The sequence below is a fragment of the Triturus cristatus genome, chromosome 9 (genome assembly GCF_964204655.1).
Source record: "Triturus cristatus chromosome 9, aTriCri1.1, whole genome shotgun sequence".
NCBI lineage: Eukaryota > Metazoa > Chordata > Amphibia > Caudata > Salamandridae > Triturus > Triturus cristatus.
The window spans coordinates 1,088,378,697-1,088,384,696 of NC_140592.1; positions in this window are offsets into that span (position 1 = coordinate 1,088,378,697).

Sequence of the window (6,000 nt, forward strand, 5' to 3'; positions counted from 1 at the left end):
AGGTCGAACAGAGAGAGGGCATGTCGATTTTGCCCCATTTCCTAACCCAGGTGTTTTTGGGGAACTGGGGTTTGGCCATCGGAGTCAATGCGAGGGAAAAGGTAATAATGGAATGATCTGACCAAGAGCACGGGGATATTGTAGGGGATGTAGATGGAATGTTCAGTGCCCAGATTTGATCCAACATATGACCATGTATGTGAGTGGAACTTTGAATGAGCGATGAAAAATTCAAACTGATCATAAGATCAGTAAACTCTTTAGATTGGGGACTCTCAGCAGGGTCATTGGGCCAGAAGTTTAGGTCCCCTAAGACTAGTACTGATGAGTAGTTAATCACCAGGGTAGCCAGGAGAGCCTGGATACTTGGGAGAAAAGAAGGGGTTTGTTGAGGAGGACGGTAAATTAGGACAAAAGTAAGGGGTGCCTGATGGAGAGTCGAGCGGGCTACGAGGTAGTCTACATCAGGAATAGAAGGGGAAGGGAGAATCTGAAAGCTGAAATCAGTCCGAGCTATTAGGGCCACTCCACCACCCCGTTTGCACTCTGAGCGGTCCGCTCGAATGGCGGAATATGAAGAGGGCAATGCGGCTAACACATTGGGTAGGGAGTCAGCCTTGAACCAGGTCTCTGTTAGAAATAAGAGATCTGGTTCATGGGTGTCAATGTAATCGAATAGCTCGTACTGATGATTGACCGCAGACCTAGTGTTTAGGAGCGTAGCTGAGGTACTACATAGCGGAACAAGAGGGACTGATGGGGGTGGGGGAGTGATAGGAGGCATAATGGGTGATAAAGCTAAATGTGGAGAGATCGTGGGAGGAAGATGAGGAGGGGGAGTAAATAAACCGAGCTGTCTCAAGTATGTAGTTACTAGGGGGTCAATGACTCCTGGGGCCCAATAAGAACATAGTTGAACTGGCGGATACGTAATTAGACAGGCAGCGTCCCGTGCCCCTAGCCCCGTCCGGCCGCGGACGGGCACAGACGGGCTTAACTCAGGCGCAACTCCGGCGCGCCTTCGTCGCGCCCGCTGCGCTCGTCCGCTGCGCTGACACATACTGCCCGATTAAATAGGGGCGGAGCGGTGGTGGAGGGGCAGGGCTGGAATGGAAAGTCAGCCCAACCAAAGATGGCGCACGCTGCCGCTGGGAGCCCGCAAGCATGACCAACCCAAGCTAGCAACCCACCTCTGAAAGCAGAATTAGGTTAGAACCTGCACAAACTTTGAAAAAAATTAGTGGCAATTTAAAAATGCAGTGCAAACGTAATAGCGCCTCCGCTCGTAATCAGCGGGGTGGAGTGCAGGGAAGTGGTAACGAAGCTCTCCTAGCGTTCACCAGTCAGCCCACTGCCACCGGGCCACTGGCAAACACGAAGGAAGAGAGGATCGCGCTCCTAAATAGGGGCGGAGCGGTAGTGGAGGGGCAGGGCTGGAATGGAAAGTCAGCCCAACCAAAGATGGCGCACGCTGCCGCTGGGAGCCCGCAAGCACGACCAACCCAAGCTAGCAACCCACCTCTGAAAGCAGAATTAGGTTAGAACCTGCACAAACTTTGAAAAAAGTTAGTGGCAATTTAAAAATGCAGTGCAAACGTAATAGCGCCTCCGCTCGTAATCAGCGGGGCGGAGTGCAGGGAAGTGGTAACGAAGCTCTCCTAGCGTTCACCAGTCAGCCCACTGCCACCAGGCCACTGGCAAACACCATAAGAATAATATATATGGAGGTTATCTACTCTTCCTCTTCAGTAAATTGCTTTCCTGAGGCCCGCATCCCCTTCTGGATTCGAGTACTTTATTATGACATGGATTAGTTTAAGACTTTATAATTTCTTTTGAAGTTTGGAGATTGTTCTCTACACAATAGGGAACAGTTTGAGCAATTACCACCCACAGTCAGAACACCGTGTGACACTCAAATGGGCAGCCGTAATATGATAGCACCAGCACCGTCTATTTTATATTCTAGCAGGCTAGGACAAGGACACAACAGAAATATGTCACATGAATAACGCAGTCAGTGTTTCATTCCACCTTCCTTCAAAGGCTATTTTCCTGGATGCGATGTTTTCAACTCTAGCAGTGAGGGCCAACGCTTACTCTCATGTGTGCAAGGTGTAAGCAGTTTTCACTGCATTACAATCATACACTGAGACCACGGAACTAAGAAAATAGAATATAAAATACAATATCGCCGCATGAAATAAAAGCTTCAGAATGATCAACGTCATACTGGCACAAGTTATGATATTTTAATACAAGTTGTCTTCACAAAGTTTGTGGGAAAAAGTAATATATTATTGGCTCACACTCAAATTCAGCATTGGCACATAGCTGGGTCACAAGACAAGAGTTCAGAAAATACCGCCATTGTTTGCCCCTCATTCTGCAGCTACTGTCTGAGTGTGCCAGAGCTCCACTAAAAGAAAATAAAGAATGAATAAAACCAAAATAAATAAATTATATTTTAATGATCCTTTGAGGATAGTTCTAATGAAACCTAATCGCAGACGTATTCCAGTGTTATTTGTGTCTGCATGGCACCATGCTACAATGATATGGCAATCCTTAAGTGAGGGTCAAGAAGTAAATTCGAGATTATGTTATGTTCAAGGAAGTAACAGAGTGAGGCGTTAGCCGTCATGGCTTAGCGCCTCACTCCGCCACTTCAGAAACGCAAGGCTGAACCATCTTTACAAGGATATGGTGCAGCCTTGCATTTACCCATGCGTTGCCGCTACACTTAGCAGTATAGCGCCAACGCAGGCACCCTTGCACCAGAGTGCAAGGGTGTCTGTGTGCAGGGGAAGATTGAATATGTGTAGGAATGTTCCCCTTCCTGCACTTAAACAATCTTTAAATGTCATTTTGTCACTTCTATGTGTGCTGCTTAATGCAGCACACATGGAAGTTACAAAATGTCTTTTTGTTTTAAGGATTGTTTATGTGCAGGAAGGGTCACTTTCCTGTACAGAAACAATCCAAGGATTTTGCTTTTTACATGTGTGCTGCACAAGGCAGCACACATGGACAAAGAAAAAACGAGGAGAAATAAAGCATTTCTCCTCATTTTGCTAAGTTAAGACCAGGTTTTCCCTGGTCTTAATTTTGGCGCTGCCTCCAATTTACGCTGCCCTAGTAAATAGAGTGCAGTGTTAAGGGGTGGGCAACACCCACTGCCCACCCCTTTTGCACTAAGCATAGTGTTAAGTGGCTTAAGGCTGCCTTGTAAATAAGCCAAAGCCCCTATTGCCACAGAAACGTCACAAAAAGTGATGTTCCTGTGGCGATAGGGGCTTGCACATATGCCTCTAGGTGTCATATATTGGAGGTGTTGTAGCGGGACAGAAAAGGATTCAATATAAATAGGGCACGCATTCTAGATTTCACAATAGTGATAACTCTCTGAAGGTTCCCCCACTTTCTAAAGGTCGGACAATGAGCTTAATGAACATTCTGAAAGATGCCCTAGCATATTCTACATACAAGCATTTGTTGTCCATTATAGGGAGTCCTCTACTTCATCCTTACCTAATTGCCCTCGTCCATTTCTGGACAAAACAAGGAAGCAGGGATATAGTAATGGGTACACAAATCAGGCATACCTCAGTCAAAACCTATAGAACCCATTCAAACATCTACAGGTGTTGTCTCTTATATTAGTTTTATATTCTTCAAAAAAAATCTCATGCATGGGAACATATCATATTTATTTATCTGTAATTAAAAGGATCTAGAGATGCATTGGTGTTTCTGTTCTTTACGCTGTGGTACTAGTGACATCAACATCAAATCAGCTCAGGCTATTTAGATTGTCCCCATGTTGGCCAGATTCACAAAGTACGCCTCACATGCTGAACGTGTGGCTAAAGTGGTGAAATTAGCTTCAAAGAAAGAAATATTACTAAGGCCCTAATCTGCCAGTGTTTTTTAATTTGATCTATACTTTATAATCTTCGGTCTATAATATCCTCTAGAAGATAAAAACCATATGTCACATTTTTTATAGAAATAATCTTTTATGGCCTGTGGATGATGAGGTGGAGAGGAGGTGCCATGCCAGTGGCTCGCATGCAAATGAACATAGGGATTAAATGTTGAATGATGTGCAAAAGTACTGTCTCCTCTAAATGCCATTCCTCACTTTAAAAAATCCATCCAAAACAAATTGGAAAATGTGGTCCCCCTGTTCTCTTAGGACCAAATCCTGAGGCATTGCCCACAAGAAATGTGTTAGTGGTGCATGTTAAATAGCTAACAAAATCATTAGGAAGGACTAAACTGTCCAAAGCTAGTTAATAGAAAAATAAGTTACACACCAGGGAAAATTTGTAAAATGTTCAAGAAAAAGTGTAGTGTAAAGTATAAAAATCCAGCTAAGATTTAAAGGAGGATTCTTATGTATGAAAGTACTATTCAACCACAAGAGAGCAGAGTCAGTGGCTTCATGCAGGCATTCTAGCTGTGGATGAAAAAAAGATATTAGGTATGATCAAATGCTGATGAAGGGCAATAGGTTTTTATTAGAGTACGGCAGGGCTTGAGGACTCATGCTTGAACTGTTAGTTTGAGTGAGCTAAGTCTGTTGACATAATATGAAGAGAAATGGAGACCCGGTGATGCAAAGCCCTGGTTCGAAGATCTCAGATCACCATCTGAGATGTGGCTTAAGCAAATCAAAACTAAAATAAGGGGGTGTCAAAAGACAGTGCAAAACCATGCACTGGTGCTATTCATAATTATATATATTCTTTGGTGTACTTTGCTCAAAAGTATAGGAGTAATCTCTGTGTGAAAGCCTCATCGCTAAGCTGGATTAATTAGACACAGCTCACATTGTTCACAAGCTTGAAGCAGAAGGTTCCAATCACTTGAAAAATGTTAAAAAAGGATAAGGTGCTCAAAATCCCAATTCAAGCTGAAAATGCATTAAGGCTGAATCTTACTCAATTAGACCCATTTGTCAAGTTTTGCTGTGCAGCAGATGATCTGGTCTTTGACTCTTATCAACTCATTAGCAACCACACTTTACGGTGTAAGCTCTTCCACCAGACAAGCATTGTGAATCAGGCACTGTATTATGGCTTTCAGAAGCCCTAGAACAATTTCTTTTAGCTGATAGGAATTTATAAATAAATATCTTCACATACCTCTGTGAAAGCCAGTATAAAACTGGCTCAACCTAGTTCTGGAGATACTGAAAGCAGAAATACAAGGCATATTCTGGGACACTCCTCCCAGTGATCCTTTGCAGGTGTTTTGGAGTTTCTAGCAAAAAGCAGGAAAAAGGAAAGCCTTCATTTTTCAATACCACCATAACATTTCTGTGCTCCCTAAGGACATGCAAAGATATTTCAAGGGCAAATCAAGCTTGGCACTTTATGAGGTGTAGGGTGTGGTTTTTTGGATATGTACCTAAAACCTTTCCAATGAAAATAAAACACAATTAACACCAAGCCTCAGCTATGAGGAGCTCTCCTATGCCTCCCAATTCCACCCAAAACCTTTCCAGTTCACTCCCTCCACTGATATTGGGTCCAAGAATTAACATAGAGAGAGTTCTCACAGTCTGACTTCGTCTGTCCTTTGAATAGATGGTGATGCTGCTCAATCTCTTCACTAACTCATGTTTTCTTCTTTGCAGGCTTAGGTCAACATTGCCTCATGGAGCCTGGGATTGTTCAAATGTGAAATGTCTAGCCAGAAATGGTCATCTTACAGGAATGTACTGTTCCAGGTATATAACATGTAGCAAAATACCTAAAGTATTATTTAATTCATTGTCATTTGAACCCACATAATGAAAAGTGAATGGCCAAGTGTTATCAACTTCCCAAATAATATCAATGAAAAAAAATCCTATTAAGTTTCTGAAAGTCATAATCCCAATACCGCATATACTTACACAAGCAGCAAAGATATGAGCAGCATCTGCCCTGTAAACACTGTTAACAACAAACCAAAAATTTTGATCATCCTGCTTTATCTTCATTTTGTACA